Here is a 23,640-nt window from a genome sequence, read left to right on the forward strand (position 1 = left end):
TCCAAATAGGCAGTCAGCTAGAGAAAGAACTTGCAGAACTACACTGCAGACAGACTGGGAGATTTTAGTTTAAAGATTGTGCAACTCCTTTGAGAAGCCGGCACTGCAACTCGGGCTGTGTACTGCAAATGTGGAGTTGCATAAAATTTTCAAAATTACAAGTCTGTTGACTCATCTAGGATTTCAAAGCAAATATAAATGAAGGCAGAAAAACGTAGTAGCTATTGTGAAACAAGATCTTCAACCTAGCACTGTAAAATCTTCAGGTTCTTCATTAAAACAGAAGTGCAACAATAAGAAGCAATGATCTTTTCCTTCCTTTAAGGTAATAAGTGCTGATACTTGGGAGTATATGTTTTACAACAATTGGATTGCCTTGAAGATATACATAGATATCTGCTTTCTGTAGGGTATAGGTTGGCCATTTCCTCTGCAGTGGTCACTCTCTCTCAAGGTAAATTTGATGCTTCAGGGCATAATTCAAACATTAATTGTTGGGGGTTAGGAAGAAACTTTGCCTAGGGGCAGGTGATCCCATATTTATTTACTGCAGAGTTCTTGCACCTTCCTCTGAAGCAGCTGGTACTGGCCAAATTGGTGACAAGATACTGAAGTTGATGGACCACTGGTCTGACCTGGTGTGGCAATTCCAAAATTCCTACAAACTATGGAATCATATTCTGTAGTTTTTGTTCTTCCTCATTCCCTGCTGTTTGTGCTCCACTTACTGTGTCACGTCTAACATGCGAACTGTAAATTAGAGCCCTGCAGCAGGACTAGGATCCTGCAGGTCCCACAGGACCTGCTGCCATAATAGCAGGAGTGGGTAAAATGTACTTTACTGCAGGCAGGATTGAGTGGGCAAAACAAACCCTGCCTGCGGTAACTTGAGGGAAAACATTAAATCTCTTGTAAGTTTGTCGTAAATAGAATTTCAGCAATGTAAAGAAAGTTTTCTTTTTCTTTTTATTAAATAAAGGTTTAATAGTTAAATTTAAGTGAAGAATAAGAAAGTTTTTATGTCTGTTATAACAGGAGTATTTTTACATGGTTTAAACAAGATTTGTTAAATTCTATTGGTGGTAAAAATTGTGTCTGAATTCCGTGTGTGTGTGTGTGTGTCTATATATATATATATATATATACACAAACTGACCCCTTTTTTGGTTTGTTTTTGGGTTTTTAAGTAGCATGGGGGAATCAGTCTCTCTTGCAGGATGTGTGGGATCAAAGGCTTTTGTGGGTGGGAACGGGATGAGAGTGCCCGAAACAATGCGGGAAGAGGTGGGACTGGGTATTGCAAGGCGGGACAGGGGTGGGATTAAAAAAAATAGTGCCACACAGGGCTCTCCTGTAAAATGTTTGGGGTTCGGATGATTATTTTTTTCAGGTCTTCTGTGAAGCGCTATAAAATGATGGCAAAGAACAGGAGTATGTCTGTGCAAATAATTCTTTGCCAAGCATATATGGGCATTCAGCCTGTGCACTTCATTGCCCGAGGAGGCCATCGAGACAAATACTGTGGCTGGGTTTTAAAAAGGGTCGGATCATTTTATGACCATTACCACCACTCGGAGGTAACTATACAGTATATAAGTCTCTAAGTCGCATGCTTCTGGGCATAAACAGGCTGCCTTCGAAAGCTTCAAAATTATTCCCACCCACTGCATAGCATTGTGCGGTCATTAATGTGCTTTGCAGAGCCCTCTCTGTGTCACATCAGGTATTGGGCACCACAGCTGGAGGCAGGATCTCAGACTAGACAGACCAATGAATAATCACATCTGGTATGGCAACCCTGTGTTCCTATAATCCCTTTGTTAATAACAAGATGGTAAAACAATTCAGGCAGAAATACAGAACATGTCAGATTCTGTTTACTTAAACTGCTGTTTTAGGTAATTGCTAGTAAACCAAGCCCTTGTGCTTTCCTCAGAAAAATTACAGTTTAGTAGTAAATTTATACTGTCTCCCACTCAAAACATGTCATCTGAAGCTCTAAACTAGTATCAACCAAGAGTTCTTGATTTGCCTGCAAGGGTATGAAAGCCAAGTACATCAATTCATGGGTTGGAGTACAAATGCTCTGTGTTTGTATTTGTATGCATAGGTTTTCCTCCCAATTATTTATGCACATTAATGGCCTGTTTTACTTAAATGGTACACAAAAGAATTGAAATGAAGAGTGAGAGCTTTCCCTCACAAACCAAAAATTTTAGTAACCTCCTTGCATATTACGCTTCTGAGTAACTTGCAAAAGGGGATAATTGATAAAAACCATTGCATTTCGGAGACTGAAGTTTGATTAGCATTGTTTAGACCTGGACTGGTTCCTGCACTTGGAAGAGACTTTGGTGGCTTGAAATGCACAGCCTAAAGATCCCAGTCTCCTGAAAGGGGGAGGAAAGTCTCCGCGTAATTAAGTCTTATGCCAATCTGCAGAAATAATGGACAACAGCCACTTGGACACAAATATGAAATCTGGCAGAGAGAGAAGGTGATTATACATCCACATCTAATCAACTGGGCCTCAGTTTAACATGACGCATACTTGCAAACAAAAAATAATTACATTTGGGTTTCTCTGTCTATGCCAAGAGAAAAACAGCGAAGATTTTTTGCTCTGTTGACTAAAATCTTAGTAAGTGTGATACTGGTTAAAGTTCAATTGCCAAGAATGAATAGTAATGGGTTGAAAAGTGGCAGCAAATGTTTTATCTGATGGGCACTATATAACCAGATTTTAAAATACAAAATAATATTGAATGTTGCTGGGGCACCAAAATGGGGAGAATTGAGAAAAATGATTATTAGATCATTCTAGGGGTAAGGGGGAAAAGGCTTAGCTTTATTACATTGCCTAAATGTTTGCAATGAAACCCAAAACCACACAGAACTTGCCTGGGTTCAGGTTTCATTGCAAACTTGAAACTCAGCTCTGGGGAAAAGTTTGCAAATATTTGCAAAACTATTGAGTCAACCTGAGCCCTGCCTCAAACAAACCAGAGTTATACTTTACAGTCGAAAGTGCCATGGGAAATGTGCAGTTTCAGGTCAAAACCAAGTGAAATGGGGAGAATTTGACAGTTTCACTTTGAATTACGGGGACTGTTTGAACCAAAACTCAGAGGTTTCATGAATACAAGCAGACCAAAATTGATGGCAGTGTAAAGCATATACAGAGCAACGGAAAGAAACCATCACATTTAGTATCTTATCTACTTAATCGGTTTAATATCTGCTTCTATCTCACTATGTCACTTCTAGACTAAGAGTTACATTCACCCCTGGTTTAATTCAGCTTTCATGGGACCTTAGGTGGTGGAAAAGTCTGCCTGGTGGTAAGGTAGGGCTGCAAGTTGGAGAGTCACCCCACAAGTTGCCAGTAATGCCCCTTACCATAATATCTGAGCGTGTCACAATCCTAATGTATTTATCCTCACAATACCCCTGTCATGTAGTGAAATGTATTATCCCCGTTTTACAGATGGGATACTGAGGCATAGAAAATCTGCCTGGTAGTGAGGTAGGGCTGCAAGTTGGATGGTTATCCCACAGATGGCCAGCAATGCCTGAAACATAAGCAATACTGGCTATGAGGAGTACGTGGCCAGGGATCTGGGGAAGTTCAGGGATTCAGCACATCCCATTAGAAAGTTGCACCAGCAGGGCTCTTATCACCCCACTTCCCAGGAGAAACTAAGCCTATGTCTTTACTGGGGAAAAAAGGCTTGTTTTTTATGTAGCGATAGCTAACTCAAGATAGATCTCACTCCAAAACCCTAGTGGAGACATGGCACAGACAGTCATTATCTCAGCGTAGCTAGCTGAGATAAATCCCAGGTTTGGGTATAGATTTGACCTGAACTAGCTACATCAAGATACAAATAAAAAGAGTTATTAGTTAAAACTAAGGAGACAGTGGGCCAGAGAGAGCAAGTGTGCACAAGCACGAGAATGACTCTATATCCTGTGGTTAGAGCACCTGCCTGGGAGGTGGGAGACGCAGGGCCAGTCCCTCTGCTCCAATGACTATTTTTCCACAGTGGAACAGTTTCAATGGGAGAGAGTGAGGGAGCCCCACATCAGAATATTCCAGACTCATACTCATCTGAGAGATGGCAGAGACCTGTTCAAATCCCTTCCTCTCATCGGGTGAAGGGGGCACTTGAACCCAGGATCTCTCAAATCCCAGGTAAGTACCCTAACCACTGGGCTAAAAGTTCTGAGGGAGATGGTCCTCCTGCTCTCCCATACCCAATGACTATCTGTTTTGTGTGAACTAGCCTGGGGTGGGGAGTGGTCCAATAGGAATGCTCTAAGCACACCTGATGGATCAGACTGCACATGCAAGTTAGGATTATGGTTGCAATCACTCTGGAGCTTAGCTATAGGATGACCAGATAGCAAGTATGAAAAATCGGGACCCCTTTTTTTTCCCCCCCGGGATAGGGCGGAGGAGGATAGTTGCATATATAAGGGAAAGTTCCTAATATCAGGATGGTCCCAATAATATCAGGACATCTGGTCACTCTACTTAGCCAGGAGATATGCACCCAGATGCTTAGAGTGAGGCAGCAGTGTGTATGCCCAGAGGCACAAATTAGATGCTGAGGGAACTTTTAACTGAAAAAATTTAGAAGCTGAGTGAGTTTAGGTGCCTATAGGATTCAGTGAGAGTTTTGTGAGTAGCTATGGAGTCTAAAACTGGGACTTAGGTGCCTCAACCCACACTTAGGTGCCTAAATCTGGGGCTTAAGCACCTAAGTACCTTTGTGAATCTAGACCTTAATCCTTGCAACACTGAGCAAAGAAATACCTAAACATCTTTAAAAATCTGAGCCTATTTCTCCTACTGCCTTGACCAACTCATTTAGCTGTTCTTTAGTCTGTCCCAAAGAACAGCTGGTAGCTGTGCTCTGCATGGCTTGTTTTCTATTGGCTGACCAATGGTTTATGGTAGTGGTCTTTTACTAGGAAGAAACCTCCGCCTAATTTGGCCTCCCTCCTTATGCTGTGCAGCATATGAGTCAGTCCCACAGAAGTCACTTGGACTAAATGGGAGTTACTATTATCCTTAAGGGGGATAATTCAGGTCCTACTCAACACGACAGTCTTTTCATTGACTTCAGTGGGGTTTGGATCCGGCCCTATTTTAAAAGCATTCGCTTTATAATACTGATATGAGCACAATGGAATCAACAAATATTTATGGCCCATTTGAGGTGATTCTGTTGGAAAATATTTTTTCCAGAAGTTTCAAGAAACCTGTTCAACTTTTTTCTATACTTCTAATGTTCTCCAAAGCCCAAATTTCTCCTGGTTCTGCCATCTCCTATTGAATACATTTAACAGCATGTCAGAGAGAGAGAGACTGCCTTGAAATAAATAACTCTTCCTTGAGATGAGGGACACTTGGCTGCCCTGCCTAGTTCAAGAGCAGAGTTCAACTGAACAAACTATTTGAGTGTTATAAGATAAAGGCTAAATGTAAACAGTGTCCAAAAGGAGCCAAAGTCCTAATGTAAAAAGTTCATTTGTGTTTTAATGAACCGGTTCAGTAAGCAAGAGGACTGGAAAATTCAGAACTCATCCAATAAGCTCACAGTTGAACTGGGGGCTGTTAGCAACTAATCTCATGAGGACTAGCCTGACGGTATCAGTAAACGTAAGGAAATGAATATGATCTGTGTGTGCATTCCCTGCTCACCAGCCAAGTTCATTTCAGAAGCTTGTGGTACAGAGTTGTTCTCTTTGCTGTTGTTTGCTGCGAATGAGTAAGTCACAGCCGTCATTGAATATCACCAGAATTGTGTATATTTCGGGTACACAGAATATTATAATTGAAAGATGACTAGCATCTCACTTTAAGAGACAAAAAATATATGAAAGTCCATTATATTATAATACAGTATCTATAAACACACCAGTTACACACCAGAGCTATTGGATGCACAGGAAGAGGAACAAAATATATGAAGATAAAACGTAAACATTGCATTTGGAATGACCTTTCTAATGTGCTCTCTCTCAGCTCTGTAGGCCATCAGCCAAGGCCTACATACCTTTTCTGGCAGCAAGCAGGTAGGAAAAAAATCAAAATCCATTTTTTTCCTTTCTTAAGGAATTCCTTAAGGGCACTATGGACACAATTCTCACTGGCCTGTCTACCACAGTTAAGAGTCACCTAGCATCCCTGGCTGCCAGCTATTATAACACTAAGCATAGAGAATGAATATGTCCCTTTTCTGCCGTGATGTTCAAGGATGTCCCTGAATTCACCTCAAAATATTTCCTCTCTACTCTCCATCCCCCACCGCCCCATACCAAATACTGGAATACTTAAAGTGGAAAGAAATGTCAAGAGACACTACCAAGGTCGGTGTGCCCAAAATATGACCTACTGTGCCTTTTTTTTCTCGTTTCTGTTTTCCAAGCCCATAGAGGGTTGGTGTGTTGTTTGTATCTTCAATACTCTTTATTTTCCAGGAATAAAAGATTAGTACCAGCAAGAGAGCACAAATAAGCAACAAAACACTGTGTGAATGGGATGAAGATACATATATGTTGAAAAGGAAATAATTTTGGCTCATAGCTACCAAGAAATAACAAAAAATGAAAAATTCTGGAATTAAACTGTGGGGGGGGGGTATTCAAATGAATTTTGAGGGGAAATGCTTTTTTTCTTCATCACAAATAGCCCACTGGCAATATTTCAAGCCTATTGGTAAACTTTTCAAGTATCACTTGAATAAAGAAAAGCAGATTTAAAGCCAGTATTTTGATCATTTTGATCCTGCCAATCTGCTTTTTGTTCTAGATGTCCCTATATCTATGAACATCATCCTTAATTTCTAGCTTACCTTGCAAAAATTCAACTAATTTATTTTACTTTGAAAATATCATTTCCATTTTTGGAGACTAGAATACCAAAAAACTGTAATGCCATACATGGCCTTGCTCTTGCAAACGTGTGGGTAACTTTACTCACACAACTCAAGTCAAAGTTTGCATGATCAGGGTCATGCTGACTGTTTCCAATGGTAAAACACAAAGGGACAGACTGTGACCTTCTTATTCACAGTGATGAGCTCTTACTCACAGGAACTGCCTCATTCATTTCAGTGCTGTCAGCCAAGTTCCTAGTGGACAGGTGTCCACATTACAGAAAACCCTACCACAGCTGGGAATGGTCGTCACTTTTCTTGTAAGACTCATCAGAAAGGCCAAGATCTGAACAGGGGTCCAAAGCATCCACAGAGGATGTAGGAGCAATTGGGCCTTTGTGAGTAACTTCCCGTTAACACTGTAGGTATAGCAACATTGCAATCAGAGGTGTGACTGCAGCTGTTGTAGACATACCCAAGCTAGCTTTGATCTAGCTAGCTCAAACAACAATAGCGGTGAAACCTCAGCAGCACAGGGTAGCCACTCAAGTACATCTCCAGGATCCTGGGTGGACTTGTATCGTTAAAGTCTCGTTGACATCCATTCCAAATAAATACATCACAATCAACTTCACTACCATAATTTTAATTACTTTTTAGTGTTTCACATACATATACAAAAATCTAAAATGATTTGCAGTGCTAGATGGGATAGATCATACCCTTACAAACTGTGAAAGTGCCTATATGTGGTTATTTGTTATATTGTATATCTTCTCTAGAATGCAGGAATGATTCTGTAAAGTATGTTGGTATTGTCCAGCACTCTTTCACAGATTAGGAAATTTTAGGCCTCAAACTAACAAAACAGGTAGGCCCAGTGGCTTCAGTGGGTTTCAACAACCGAGATTTCACAACAAATGCTTAGGTTTCTTACCAATAACTTTGCAAATTAGACAGACATATTGGTTTGGTAACAATAACAAAGTGAGAGACATAACTTCAAAGCAGATTAGAGTTGCAGAACTGATTGCACTAACAAGCAGACTGGATCAGGTGTGTCCCATTAATCTTCAGATTCATCAGCTGTCTGTTCTCAGCCACAGGAATCAACTAAATGGTGATGCACTTCCAATAAATCATCTGCAGAGTGAGTAAAGCAGCAAGATTTTCACTTTATACAAGCCGTTCATTTAATGAAGTGCCTTCAAATTCCTTCCAAAAAAGCAATTTTTGCACTCCCCTTTTATAAACATAAAGGGCTAAATGACTAATTGTGTTGGATTATTTCCACATGCACCAAAATATCGTTGTGCACTAGTTCTACTTTGCAGTCATGGATAAAATTTTTCTAAACTATGAAGTTCTGGACGGAACATATTTAAAAACTTCTCTGTGTTGAAACTGTGTCCCGCTGCACTGCAGTGAAATGAGTTGCAACTGTAGTATGGCCTTTCACAGGCATGATTTCATAACATTGGCTGCTCACTACTTTTATTATTCTTGAAACGTATCTCTAGATGTGATAGGGACTTATCTTCAAAATGCCTGAAAAGCTGCATCTTAATAAATGCCTCACACTGGTGTGGCAGACCTAGGTACTACAGTTTTCTAGATTTATTTTGAAAATGCTTTTCCAGTGTTGATATTGGCCCATTTCTTACCTTCAGGTAATTTATTTGCCCTTTGTTGTTTATGTTTCCACCATAAGGGCTTCTTTCGTTTTCCAAATTACAAAGCAGAAGGACTTTTGGGCCCTGACTCTACAAACACCTATACATGTGAGTAACTCAAGAAAAAGAAAGAAAGAAAGAAAGAAAGAAAGAAAGAAAGAAAGAAAGAAAGAAAGAAAGAAAGAAAGAAAGAAAACTACTTTATACAGACTACTATTTAGGAGAGAAGATCACTAATTTGAAGGTGGGGGAAAGACAGGAAGGAAAATTCTTTCCATTCTGTCCCACTAAAAAATATATCTACTGCAATGTTTCAGTGGGAGCTAACAGTGTGTCCAGAATTTTCCCTTAAAAGCCTATTAATTGCTTTCGAATATTGGCATCTGCATACTGATGAAAATTATAATATAAAATATAATATAATCTATAAATATAACACTAGGATTTATAGGCCAGTTTTGTAGGTATAAACCCAATCCCTTTCTTTGCCAGAAAAACCACACACAGAAAAAACAAGATAAACCAGCTCTAATCTGCACCGAGTAGCAGCTTCTGAAAACCACATTGTGCTTAAACTATTTGTAATAAGCCAGGTACCTCTCAGAATCTGCTGATCCCATTTAGATCTCAAGGTCGATTTGTATCAAAATATCTGCTGCATACCAATAATATATACATCCTGGGAGACAAGTTCACAGAAATATTTTTCTTTTTCAAACTGAATATTAGATGGATAACATGTTAACTATGCCCCACTGCGTTGGTATTATCAGAAACCTGTTCACTGTTTATTTCACCGTAACCACAGTGGTGTACACATGGCTGTGTGGTTACTGGAGCTGCTGCTAAAGACTCAGAATGAAGCAGTTGAAGTCTATAAAGCGGAAGAAATGTGTGTTGTGTGTTCAGAATCTTTCATGGCAGCATTTTCTTTTTATCAAGAAAAAAGAAAAAGCCTGTAAGACCAATCCTGAGATCCCTGAGGAAGCAAAGTTCAGAGTGACGTCAATGGGGACTGGTATATGCGATTGAAAATAGTCTAAATACCAGAGTAGAAGGGGGAAAGCCTCCAAGCTTCAGAATGTGTTGATAATTGTATAAGTATTAAAGATGAAGAAAAGCCTGGATACCAAACTTCTGAGGGTCAGATTTTATATCCTGACTTGAGTTGAATAGCACCTCATGTCATTAGTATTTCCATTTAAATCAAGGGGATTACCTGTAGAGTAAGGCATTGCTTATTCTGAGGAAGGGTATCTCAATCTGGCCCTTAGGAGATTTCATCCATATACTTTAGACAGGAACAGGAACTCTCATATCACGAAGACAGTTTGGCAAAGGATAACTGGGTGGAAAACTAATCAATAAAATGGATTAATAGAAAGAGCTGCCTGCTAAGGTTTTGGCGCATATATAATAATTAATTAAGCCCTACTACTGTATTTCTATTCACTGCACTCTGTGGGAGTTTTGCCTGGGAAGAGACTTAGCACTATATTTTAAGATGCAAAGCACTATTACAGGGCCAGATCCTCAGCTGTTTAACTATGCCATTTTATGCCATCTGAGGATTTGGCCCTTTATATGGCCCTCAATTATTATAGTTATCTAAAAACATATCATAAACCTTTCTAAGGCTTGTGGCGGGGGGAGGGGGGGGCTGGAGGCAGCTGTGTTGCTGGTTTTGTCAGAGCAACTCTTTACAATGACAATTCACTACTGTTGGCAGTTTATGTGGTCTGCTTTTGCTTAGTCTAGGTTTGAGACTACAGGTAGTTTCAGACTTTTCTATCAGCCTGTTTTGTGAAAGCGACTGTGTCGCTTTCACAGATTGACACACACACCGTTTATGACTATGAAAGCAAAGATCCATTTCCTCAGCATGTGACAGACTAGAGTCAACATGATCCCCAACTCAGCAGTAGGCAAAAGCCTAGCTGAAGAAATGATTAAAGTCACTTCATGGTTTCCTGCAGCTGTCATACGAGCAGACTCACCCTGTAGTCAGCTGGGCAACTGTCTTTTTTTCTGAGGTCTACAGATAGCAGCTTTCTCTTGAAGCGTATTTGCCGCCTGTATACCAGACACATCAGGCATCTTTGCCATCTCAACAGTGTCAGCTCAAATGACTTCCTAAGCAGTACCTTTTCTGCCAGCTCTAAAAGATTGATGTGTTTGCTCATCCAAACTTACTAAACTAGCTAATTCTGGCAGTGAGTCAGGAAACACACTAGATTTCTTTAATAGCTTCTTCCATCTGAAATCATGTGATGAACAGGCATTAGGCTTGCACAAATCTGTCTGTGTTCACTGGAAAGAAATAACTGTTTCTAGAGTAACACTAATGGGATCCACAGTGACATGTATCCCATGAACAGCACTATACTGACCTGTCAACTATTCTTTATGTTTGCTTATCGGAGTCCATTCCGTTCTTGTGCTTCCCTTAAATCATACAAACCACAGATGTTAGAGGAGGAGAGGGAGATAGACAGTGACCCCAAAAGGAGCAAATTATCCTTCCACTTTCTATAGATTTGCAGAGGTCTACAAAAACAGATAGTGAGATAAGAGAAGTAATGTGTGTAAACAAAAAATGGGAGGGCCTATGAAGGAGTGACTATGCTCCAGCAAACTGCCACTCATTGCAGATGCACCGCCATAACATCAATTTACACAGAATAGAAAACCCCCTGCTTAGACACAAAGGTCCTTTATTCCATAGAACACTATAGAGGATTGTTAATGCATCTTGGAGTCCATAATCTCAACAATTATAGCTGAATACCCAGCCTTTCTTCCTGCCACACAGTACTGTGCTTTGCCCGAGCAATGGGTGAGATTATTTCACTGTACGCCCTATTGAGATAGGTAGGTGGCATACAGTCCACAGATGGAAAATGTGAGAATGTGGTCTGGCTTACTTAAAATATAAGCACTGAAAAATTCAGTTGTTTTATTAGAAGTTCATTTAAATTTCCCCTTTTGCAAGTCTCTTTCTCTTTCTTTGCCCTGCCTCCATAATATTCCCTGGCTCCTCCTCCCTATGACAGGTTCCTAGCAACCTGCAAACACCCACTGCTCCCCTCACGCTCCACCCTTTGAGTTTCCTAACATCTGCACAAATCACTCAGACTTTGACATTAAGTTTCAGGGCCCATCAGCTTTGGCAGCCTTTCAGCAGAGATTGTATTCCAGGCGGAATATAAATATTGCATGCCAGACCACATAAATTTCCATTCAGAATAACACTAGGCCACCATAGAGAGGCCGCTCCAGCTGGCTGCACTACCATTTTAGTGGCAGGGGTACGTGTGTATGGGTGAAGCGGGAAGGCCATGCCAACCAACACTGAAACTAAAAGAAAGGTTGGTTCAGATCAAGAATAGGACAGAGGTTCAGACCAGTTCCTATTCTGGTCCCACGTTTAAACAAGGATCATGTTTCACTTGCTGTACTGTTAGCTCTATACAGGTGCACCAACACCAACGACAAGCCACAAAAATTGCATGGAATCTAGCAACATTTTCTCAACTAAGTTCTTCAGTCAAGTGAGTTTCATAGCAATGGGACCAAAGGAGTTTTATTAACAAGCGTATTTTGAGTACCTCGGGGCTACTGAAAGAACCATGCTAGCAATGACTTTGCTGCTGCAGTTATTACCTCGCAAAGGATTTCCTTGTTTGCATTGGCTGAAAATGTGGAGCCACGTCATCAGCTGGTGTAAATGACCACAGCTCCAGCGTACAACCATGTTATAGACCCGTTTTAACCTGTGTAGGGGTGATAATAATGTTTTAAGCCCGTGTCTTGACAAAGAGTTGTGTGCAACACTGTCCTTTTGGAAATGCAGATCAGCTCTAATATTACTGTGCCCATGGTATGGGACCTGATTACTTCTTACTTGTTCTCTAGTTTTGAGTGCTCTTTGGACTCCTGCTGTCATGATTCTGGGCAGAAGGAACTCAAGATCCCTTCAGTTATTTATCAGTGAAATTCTAGATGAAAATAAATCAAAAAAGGCCTCAAAGGTTAATAGTGTTATGTTGGGGATTGGGTGAAGCCTCATGGAAACTGGTGGGTATGACAGCTACCCTTCCTATATGAAGCAGTTAAGATTCTTTTGGAGCAAGTTAGCTAAAACAATAGGAGCCACTGCCCAAAACTCAGGCAACATGCAAGGCCAGTCAGGAGCTGAGCTATGTGGGGAGAGGGGTTTCACTGGGGGCTGAATACAAACACAGAGGGCTGGGTATTGTTTCAGTGTTACTATTGATAGAGAATAGACACAGCCAGAAACACCAACTAAGCAGGCCAAGATGGCAACAGAAAGCCAAAGGCATAGAGGTTAATAGTATTTGGGATCATATACAACATGGTTTTACAAAAGGTAGATCATACCAGACCAATTTGATCTCTTTCTTTAAGAAGATAACAGATTTTTTAGACAAAAGAAATGCAGTAAATCTAATCTACCTGGATTTCAGTAAGGCATTTGATATAGTTCCACATGGGAAATTATTAGTTAAATTGGAGAAGATGGGGATTAATATGAGACTTGAGAGGTGGATAAGGAACTGGTTAAAGGATAGACTACAACAGATCATACTGAAGGGTAAATAGTCAGGCTGGAGGGAGGTAACTAGTGGAGTTCCTCAGGGATCGGTCTTGGGACCAATCTTATTTAACATTGTTATTACTGACCTTGGCATAAAAAGTGGGCATGGGTTAATAAACTCTGCAGATGATACAAAGTTGGGAGCTATTGCCAATACAGAGAAGGACCGAAATATCATACAAGAAAATCTGGATGACCTTGAAAACTGGATTAATAGAAATTGGATTCAATTTAATAGTGCAAAGTCTTGCACTTGGGCACTAACAACAAGATTTTTTTGCTATAAAATAGGGATTTATTCCTAGTCATTCCACACAGTAGAAAACGGTCACCAGAGGATATGAAATAATCTCTGCATACAGCAGAGCTGGTTGAAAATCAGAATTTTCATTCTGCAGGAAACACTGCTATTTCAACATTTGTTTTCATCCCAAACTGGGACAAGAAGTCAAAAATTTCAAATTTTTTCATGGAATGGAAAGTTCTGAAAAATTTCAATTCAGAAATGTTTAAACATTTGGTTTTGCCTAAGCTGCCTCAGTGCCTGATGAGAGTTGTAGTTCAGGTGCTCAATACCCCATTCTCCTCTCAGGGCTGAGCTCCCCAACCAGATTATATTTCCCATGATACGTTTGAGTTATGGGACTCCTATGAGGCATTATGGAAGTTCAGCCAGAGATCATACCACAGTGCATCCTGAGAAGTCATGGCACCTGAACTCCAAATCCCATGAGGCACTGCAGCAGCTCAGGCAGACACAGATTAGTGTCATATTGACTCAGAATGAAACATTTTGATTTGATTCAACACACCACCATGTTTCATTATGAGACAATATGATTCAAAATGAAATACTTCATTTAGATTTTATCAATGGAAATTTGAAAAATATCAGCAAAATCAAATTTTCCTATGGAAAATGTTCACTTTGTGGAAACTGCATTTTCCATCAAAAAGTGGACTATTCCTGACCAGCTCTAGTGTATAGTTAGAATATCAGTTTGATAAGGGCCTAGTGCTGTGTGATACTGAGCGGCAGAGCCAGATTAATCCATCAGTGGGCGCTCGGCAAAATACACTTACGGACTCATGAACAACAACAAAGAGACATACAGTATATTCACTGCAGCTTAGCTGCCATGCTGTGGATCTGCCCGACGGGCTGCACATCCCAATGCTGCTCAGGGCCCTACTCATCATGATGGGAGTCACAACACACCCACTCAAATTTGGCCCAGGGGCCCCCCTCCATCATGACATGGGTGGGGAGTGGCCAGGCCAAATCTGAATAAGTGACATTGCACCTCCCCATCATGGTGAGCAGTGCCACAAGAAGCAGCAAGAGGCACAGCCAGTCCTGGCAGTTCCACAGCATGCCCAGCCCAGCCACGGTGAGTATACTGTGCAGCTGTTTGTTTGCCTATGTATTAATCTGGCCCAGCTGTAGTTTACAATGGCTTCAGAGGAAACTGAGGGCACTTAGAACCAAGATACTTTGAGATGAGAGGCCCCATATAAATACAATATTGTCATCTGTCAGTGCTGTCAAACATCCTAGCTGTTTTTGGTAGTGAATGGGACCTGGATAACTGACGGGGGTTCATTCTGGGTAAGACCAAAGCAAATAGTAGTACATTCAGAGAAACAGTCAGAAGAGAAGGCAAGGATTAGGTCTGTCCCTTGAACTGAGGATGAATGCTTGCCATTTGTCACTTGAATTCACAATTCCATTTAGGGATGTGGTTGAATCCCCAGCTGCAGTTAGATTATCAGAGAGCAACAGTACCCACGAGTTTTCCAAAATTTAATTGTGTAAGTCATACAGTCTAGCCTTAAATAAATAAAATTAATCATGAGATTAAAATAATAAATAGGACAAGTGAGTTCCATTACCTTAAACGTAGAGTCTCTGATGCCTGGTGGAAAACAAGGCAAAATATTCTATTTCAAAATAATTCCGCTGATGCGTCATATTTTATGTCATTCTCTTTCTTGCTTCATTAGACATGTGGATGAAAATAAGAACTTTGATTCTTAAGCATGAATATCTTCCCTTTTTGCTACCCTTCCACCAACATTACACCCCTCTCTGACACTCCAATAATCACCAGAGTAGCCAGTTTCGATTACACGAACACAAACATTATGACTTTGGGTGGGGAATAAACAATTTTAGCAGACGAACCCTGAAGAAACAAAGATCCTGTTTTCTTGCAACAGTCATTAGTAATAAAGTAAAGGGGGTGACAAATGCAGGAACATATTGCATTGATTATAAGCAAAATTCTTTCTAAATCAAATGTTTTGCAGTTTTCTATGAGCTTGCAGCAGCTCTCTCTGACTCCAGTTTTAACTTGTACAAAGTGTTCACATTTTACTGACACTACACAGATTCTGCCTGGTGTCACTGTAGTGTAAAGAGTAGAAAATACAACATATTATCAGCCAGAGTGCCTAGAGATCTTGCACACGGAGGGGCTTGTTCTAGGGAAGAATTACTACCACCATCTTCCTTTGCAGTTTACACCAGGAAGGCAGAGTGGCCCAGCTTTGAATTACACAGGAGCACCATATAAGCTCCCAGGGCAAAAAATGTCAAGGGGAGGTACCAAATCAGTGTTCTCCTTACCTGCATTCATCATATCCCCTTCCTGACCACTTCATCAGCTTCATTGACTTCCTATGGCCCCACAGCTGCAAACCCATGCCCTCCTGGATTTTCCACTGCCATTGCCCTCTGCCACAGTCCATACCTACAAAAGTCAGGGTATCCCCAGATGTGAATCTGTATCTGTAAACTATCACCCACAATCATCCCACACACGCTGCTCTGCTCCTACACTATAATACCTATGCCTGGATTTAGAATAAATGCTCATAATGAAACCTGGTTTCACTGCTAACCTGAAACTCCTGCCATGTTCACCAAAAGGTGATCTGATCGTCCAATCAGCTAAGGCTGAGTTTCCAGTAAATTAGGATAATTTGTGTTTTTAAGCAGAAGCCATGAGAAGCTGTGATTTTTACATGAGTTGGATCCCAAGCCAAGCAAAAACCCAGCAGTCTCATCTTTGGCTTTGATTTCAAGGGATTGTGTGAACCCAAAACTCAAAGCAAAATGCAAAAACCCCCAAGCTAAAAGGAGAAAAGGCTTGTTTGCTAATTCAGATCACCAAGGTCCACAGTTTTACTCTAGAACCTATAAATCACACTCCCTGTCTACTCATCTCATCAGACCACATCAAGTCACAGCACCTGTTAAGTTGTTCACCTGCTTGTACATAGGCCCCAATCCAACAAAGCATTTTAGTACATAAGAAATCCCATTTAAATCAGTAATCTTGGGTTTGTTCAAACAAAATCACGGCTAAAAAGAGTGATTCTATTCGTTTCTGGTTAGCAAGACTATCTCCCTGCGGTTGGGTTACATGGTTCATCTTTAAACAGGCTGCTATGTCTGAGTGCAATAACAGAAATATTAATTTGCCTTCTGCTAATCTGGACAAAACAGCAACTCTTTGTCTATCTAGTTTCCAGTAATAATTTTGCTCCCAGCACATGTGTTTACTGCCCTCTGTTTGATCAGTTTAATGGCTTCTTGTATAAGCTTTCCAAGGCTATTATTACTCTTACTTGGTGTGTGGAAAAGGCAAAGACTCATTAAATGGCCTGCATTCCTAGAGTCAGTTGCCTTTAGGCAGGAGTGCTCCTGATTTTCAACTCTGGCAACAATATCCAGTACTGCAAAAATAGAATAGCTTGCAATTGCAGTGCAGCAGATTGGCTGGCTAACTTAGGCCAAGAGAAATGCAGTTTGTTTTTATAACCTCAATGATAGTTGCCTATGCCTGTTCAAATTTCCAGAAGAGGAATTTATATAGATACTGATAACTGGCCAAATAGACTCTACCTTCAGTAATGGGATAACCTCGTATTATTATTTCAGTTCTGTGTATAATAAAGATGGAAGATCTTTTTAGTAACATACTGGAAATCATTACAGCAACAGTCCAAAAACAATTGCCAGTGGGTAGTGTGCTGTCAACTCCTCTCAGTTCATTGCTTCATCATTTCACATCATTCATGACCAACAGGAATGATTTCTTCTTCCTCAACATTGCAGCAGTTTAGTTTCCATGCTCATTAATGTCTGGTGCCTCTTACAATTACAGTTCCCAGCAAATCCAAAAGTCATAAAACATCCTAACATCTGTGAAATTCTATATTTACCATGACCATGTGGTACTGAACTCTTATCGTATGTTAAATCTGTTAAACCTAGGTTGTGAAATGATACAACATACTTGGCCCTGGAAACACCAGAGACTGATGAAGATGGGATGTCCCATTTGCTAAGAAAACAGAAACAAAATTAATCCTGTATTGGCAGGAGAACGAGCTAGGAAACATAATTAGAGAGCAGCCTAATCTGCAAAGTTTAGATTCACACTTCCCCAAGTCTGTGGTTCTGAAGTCCGGTTCAGCTTGGAACCCGATGCAAATTTTGGGACTGTTTAGATCATAGTTTAGGCACAGACCCCTATCTAAACCTATTAGGTCTTTTCTACCTCTTAAATTCTATGTTTTTACCAATTATTTCATGTTGTTACAGTGCCATTCATTTTTATCATTAACATTTAATAGACAAGACATTTGAATAAAGGGATGTATAGATATCAAAGCATCCAACTACTGTGCCTTCCCTGCCATGTGCTTGCCCATGCTGACCTACCATGCTGAAATCACACTGGGACGTATCATCTGGCTGGTTCTACCAATGATGTTAGATGACTCAGCATTTTTCAGCACTGTAATGTCCTTCTGGAAACAGCATTGTAAAATACAGCAATGATTGCTGTATATGCTCTTTAGGGCAGACAAAGGCAAAAGAATGAAAAATATCTCTCAACTATGTGTGGGTTATTCATAGCCTCTAGGTTCAGAGATATTTGAATTTCATGTTTCTACTTTAAGGGTCTCATAAATTTTTTACGGTCTAACGGCCTGTGAGAAATATATGTGTTATCACCTACAAATGGAGAAATTGGCCATTTTTGCCATGCAAACTCAATTAAATCTCCCACATTTTTGTTTGGTTTAGATTGGACCCCATTGGATGAATTACATTATATCTAGTGCACTATACTCCTCTTTGAGTACTTACAATAGTTTTGTCTGGACGGGCCTGTTCAATTTGTTCCCTGAAACTCCCAACTCTGCCTCAGATGTATTCCTCTTGCAAATTGAGCCAAGTTTATACCCACAAATGAAAGAAGAGTATATTGAATATACTGAAATGGAAAAAGAGCATAACATGTCATTTTTACTCTCTTGAGACAAACCAGAATAACATGGGGTCTTTAAAAGCAGTGTCTATTACCTGATTTTGATCACTCAACAAAAGTATTCTTCTTTCTGGAGCACCAAGGACATTTTAAAAACAACTGCAGCAAAAAAGATAGATCAGCACAGAAAGGCAGCTGAGACAAGAAATTTGCCTGAATATCACAAACACCTATCTGTTTCACAATAGTGTAAAAGGCACCCTTTATGCATACTCTGCTCATTGGCACTGACAATGGATGTAATTGTTTTATATATTTATTTAGATTTCATACTTACACAAACTCTACACAAAAGGGACAATAAGAAAAAAGTGCTTTTTTGTTCCATAGACATTCTGTTAGTCATTATACAACGTGACTATGCAGTGCAATGATTCTTTGTCTGCAATGATTTTACCGAAAGAACTGCCCTAAAACTATAATGGACTGGATGATTATTTAATGTATTTTGGCTAGAAATCTTGACAAGTTAACCTAGCCACTCCTATGAAACCTCTACTTCCAGACTCAGCTGTGCTCAGGAAGTGCAGTCACATGAAATTTTGAAGTAACTGAACTGATTCAAAACTCAGAACAGGTTCAAGCCAGTTCTTAGTGAATCCAAGCTGGTTTGCTGATGCTTATTAAAAACAAAATTACATTTTAATGGGAGGGAAATAGTAAATTTCAGTACTCATTACAGAGGGACGGTCCAATACTTACTGTGGGGGAAAAGATTTAATTATTTTCAGTTATTTTTTAAATAAAATAATCACTTTTCATGAATATGGTTATAATTAAGTCCCTTTATTTTTTGAAAAATTCCTTTCATTTAAAAATGTAACAAAACTATATTTAAAATCCCAAACAATATCCAACACCAAAGAATAAGGGGACAAATTCAGAGTGTATATATGAAGGTAAGTTACAGGTCAAATAGAGCAAATATAAATACATTTATTTTACATGGTAAGGCAGACCTTTTTTATTGCCATCCTGGCTTTTTAAGAACAAAAAAAACAAAACAAAAAAACCACACCCTCTTAGTGATTGATTTGCCTGCTTCAACCTTGCCCTTCCACCCCACTTTGTGTGTTAAACCAACTTATCATCATTCACACCCACCTACTCTGACCTACTAACTTGTCCTATATACCACACCCTCAGGTGCAGTTACTGAGCAGAGCAGTAGAAATTATTGCACTTTGTGTGCATGTGGTTGCAGATTCACATACCAGCAAGTCTGTTTCAGGAGTGGTGACCATCCTCTTATCATATGACCTCAAGTTGGCCCAGGATGTGTGGCTATAGAAGATACTTGTGCTGAGAAGCACAAGGTTGAAAGCAGAGTGCCTTGTAATGAAGCAGAGGGTATCCAATAGATCAACCCACTATTATGTGTTATATAACTCAAGGTGGAGTGGAAAGGAAGTTGTGAGTGTGTATGGTCATCGCTAATGAATGAAAAGAAATATGCTGCCCTGAGGCACACGTTCTTACACATTCCCAAAGCAGTTGTTCTGAGGGCATCTTTGACTATAAACTTGTAGGCATTAGTTGCCATTATTACAAAACTAGTATGATTTATTTATTGGTCTGATTTCCCATATGTATATCAGGAATGTGTGTTCACAACAATGTGCAAGCACACATCAAAAAATCCCCCTTCTTGTCAAAGCATCTGATCTTTTTACAGCAGAAAAAAGGCTAAACAGAGAGGGAGCTATTTTTAGTGTTCCTGAAGGAGTTTCTTCCAAATGTTCACACAGCTCTAGGATGAATAAATCACATCTCTGAATGCTCACTTTTGAATAGAGGACAAAATGAATGACTCCAGACTTCAGCCTCACCTATACCCGGTGGAATACTGCATCCTCTGCACCAGAATAATGCATCTGATCAAAAATGGCTTGTTTCTCAGCTAAGGGACACACCAGTGTAATTTACTATTTCCCTTTAAAAATCTGATACAGAATAAATCTGAGCTGGTGGAGGAAGTGTGCTTTTAAAGTCTAGCCTGATATTGTGTCACCTGTTTCCTGGAGCTTCCTTCCTGTAGATTCAATAGCTAATTTTGCACCATTGTGCTGATGAAGTGGCCAGAGCAAGAAGAGAGGAAAATACCCAGAGGAGTGTTAACAAAAGTTACATAAAATGAGTCAAAGAAGTTGATTTTGGTTTCATTGGCTTGCAAACCACTTACACTTCTGCATCCCAAAGGAAAGCAAAGGTTGCTTTGTAAATAATAACTTTATAATCATTCACATTTTCCATCTGTAGAGCACTTCCATTTATCATACTGCTAAAGATCTCAAAGCAGTATGTGAAATTAGTGCCAAATTCCCTCTTGTCAGTGGTGGGAGATATAAAGTAAGTCTTCCTGTGTCTACAAAGTTCCCTGGATCCTAGAAGGTTCATCCCAAAGCAGAGCAGGTAAAGGAAAATTCTTACCATCCTCACCCTCCATTGGGTTTCTTCCTGGGGGGCAACAGGAGTGGAGTTCTACAGGAGCTGTACCTGCAGAAAGTGCATTGAATCAGTACACCCCCTGACACCTTAGCCATGCTCTTCTCAGCCAAGGCAACATTTGGGCTGCACTGCTTTCCATGGCCCCCAGTGGGGAGATAAAGGGAAGCTGTGGCTATGACTACCCGTGCCCATCTAGCAGGGGGTTATGCCACCAATAACCCTGAGCTGAATCTATCCCTGAAACTAGTCTCTAGAGAGGGGTTACAGATGAGATTTTTCAAAAGCCCTCAGCCAATAACAAAAGCACTGACTTCAATGGAAGCAGCGTTACAGCAGCCCAGGGTGCCTCTGAAAACCCCATCCATGAATTAACTGATATATAACTAAATAGGCGTGCATGCACACACACAGATTAAATGCATCATTTCACCCTCTACTGAAATCCAGCCACCTCTGGGGGGAAACGTGGCTCCTGATTAACAGCACACAACAACCGCAAGCTTTACTGTACACTTTCCTTATGGGAAGTGCCATGGGATCTTTAATGACTGAAACAATCAGGTCTTGGTGTTATATATCATTGAAAAACAGCACCTCCAGCCGCACAGTGACCACTAGCCCATGCTGGGGCATTAATTCAGATGTGCAGTCTTAAAAAGAGCCTTCTATTTCAATAAAGTGATTACATAACCCAGAAACAGCTGCGCCCATTTCTAGGGTAGTGTCCCCAGACAACATGAGTCTGTAATCACTAAATTACAGATACAGTTAAGACTATGTTGTGAATGCAAAGGAGATGTGCAAACAGAGCCATGTGATGCAACACATTTTGCTTTGTGAATAACTCATATCCAGGAACTCCAGTTTCTAAAACACCTTCTGCTTTAGCAAAGACACAAAAAGATTATATTTTTCACTGTTCTTGCCCATGACGAAAATGTTCTTTGCATAGTTCAGTCTGTGAGTTACGTACATTTTCTCCATTTCACTTTTCTGGCTGAGTTGCCGGAGGGGCTGCTTTGTGAAAACAGGCACTTATGCTTTTCATTACAGACTGCATTCTTTCTGTACGTGCCAGTGGATGCCTCACTGCTGGTGTGACTAATTAATAAAACTCCTAATAGTATATGGTGCAGGCTCTTTTGTCTGCCAACTAGTGGGCAGACTAGTGCAGGCTTAACCAATTAGCAGAGTTTCCCCCTGTGACGCACTCATATAGAGAGTGTGAATATAATGTAACTAAAATATGCTTCATGCAAAAGGTCTCTTGTAAGGTATCATTACAAAGCTTATAATCTACTGAGTGTGGTCACCCTATTTGTATAAATGTATCACTCTTGTATCTGAAACTAGAAATATGAAATATAATTCTGAGGGCCTATTGTAGTTATGCAAAGTGTGGGCCATTAATGGTGGTCTGGAATCTTGATGGCTCCCATCAACCAGGACAATTGACTGTGGATGACGCTGTTTGCAGGCAGGCCTTCCTGTGTGTCAGACTGGGAGGAATGAAGGCTGGGGGTCTCACAGGACATGTGACCATGTCATCTGAACTGGAATCCATCTTTAACCTGGTGCTTTTCCACAGCGAAGGAGGGGTGGGAACCCAGAGGGACAAAGGATTCCCACCTTAGGCAAAAGATATATAAGTGGGAGAAATAGAACAAGGGAGGCAGCCATCATGAGGAATCCCCTAGCTACCACCTGAGCTGGAACAAGGGCTGTACCGGGGAAAGGATTGTGCCCAGACCAGGAAGGTGTCCCGCTCCAGTCTGTGAAAGAAACTTATTGAAACATCTCCAAGGGTGAGATTTTATCTGTTTTCAGTTTTTATTACTGTACTTAGACTGGCGTGTTTTATTTTATTTTGCTTGGTAATTCACTTTGTTCTGTCTGTTACTACTTGGACCCACTTAAAGCATACTTTCTATATTTAATAAAATCACTTTTTACTTATTAATTAATCCAGAGTATGTATTAATACTTGGGGGGGAGGGCAAACAGCTGTGCATATCTCTCTATCAGTGTTATAGGAGAGAGAACAATTTATGAGTTTATAAGCTTTATACAGGGTAAAATAGATTTATTTAAGGTTTGGACCCCATTAGGGGTTGGGCACCTGAGTGTTAAAGACAGGCACACTTCTGTAAGCTGCTTTCAGTTAACAGCTGTTAGGGGACGTGCTTCAGACTTGGGTCTGGGTTTGCAGCAGGCTAGCGGGTCTAGCTCACACCAGACAGGGCACTGGAGTCCTGGACAGGAAAGCAGGGGCAGAAGTAGTCTTGGCACATCAGGTGGCAGCTCCCAGCGGGTTTCTGTGATCCAACCCCCATACAATGGCTAAGTGTGCATCCTGCCCATCACTTCATCCAAGACTTAGTCCAGTGCCCATGTGATATGAAGCCAAAAGCTTTATGAGGTGAGTCTAAAGGCAGCCTCCTTCCCGTTAAGCTGGAAAGAGCTGTACTAAGCTCCTCTCAGCTGGAGGTTGTTCTTTGCATAGCTCACGCTGCATGCCAGTACCCATGTGAAATAACAGCGTTGTTCAATGATTCCATGTGCAGCATGCTTGGAAAGTTCGCCTTCTTGGTGACTGCATTTGGCATCAGAAATAATTTCTCAGCAGCAGAATATGCACAACAGCACAGGCACCAATGTGTCCCTGCAGC

General features: G+C 40.5%; 2 long non-coding RNA genes across 3 annotated transcripts in view; one reads left to right on the forward strand and one right to left on the reverse strand.

Annotated features, from left to right (window-relative positions):
- Positions 1-234: 234 nt before the first annotated feature.
- LOC311518691 overlaps positions 235-23,640 on the forward strand; it is a 29,519-nt gene continuing 6,113 nt past the window's right edge. Inside the window, exons 1-2 of one of the 2 annotated variants that reach the window (XR_014711079.1) lie at positions 1,514-1,577; positions 4,047-4,195. This is a non-coding gene — a long non-coding RNA (uncharacterized lncRNA). Of the gene's footprint in view, positions 326-1,513; positions 1,578-4,046; positions 4,196-23,640 lie in introns of those variants that run through there. The other variant, XR_014711078.1, reaches the window with a different exon arrangement.
- On the reverse strand, positions 7,612-18,467 carry LOC311518692. The gene is made up of 5 exons (XR_014711080.1): positions 18,343-18,467; positions 15,808-15,931; positions 15,072-15,173; positions 12,224-12,333; positions 7,612-8,030 (listed from the first exon to the last, which is right to left on the reverse strand). It is a non-coding gene; the product is annotated as an uncharacterized lncRNA (long non-coding RNA).

Source organism: Lepidochelys olivacea (genome assembly GCF_965140295.1).
Source record: "Lepidochelys olivacea isolate rLepOli2 genome assembly, chromosome: 3".
Taxonomy (NCBI): Eukaryota; Metazoa; Chordata; order Testudines; family Cheloniidae; genus Lepidochelys; species Lepidochelys olivacea.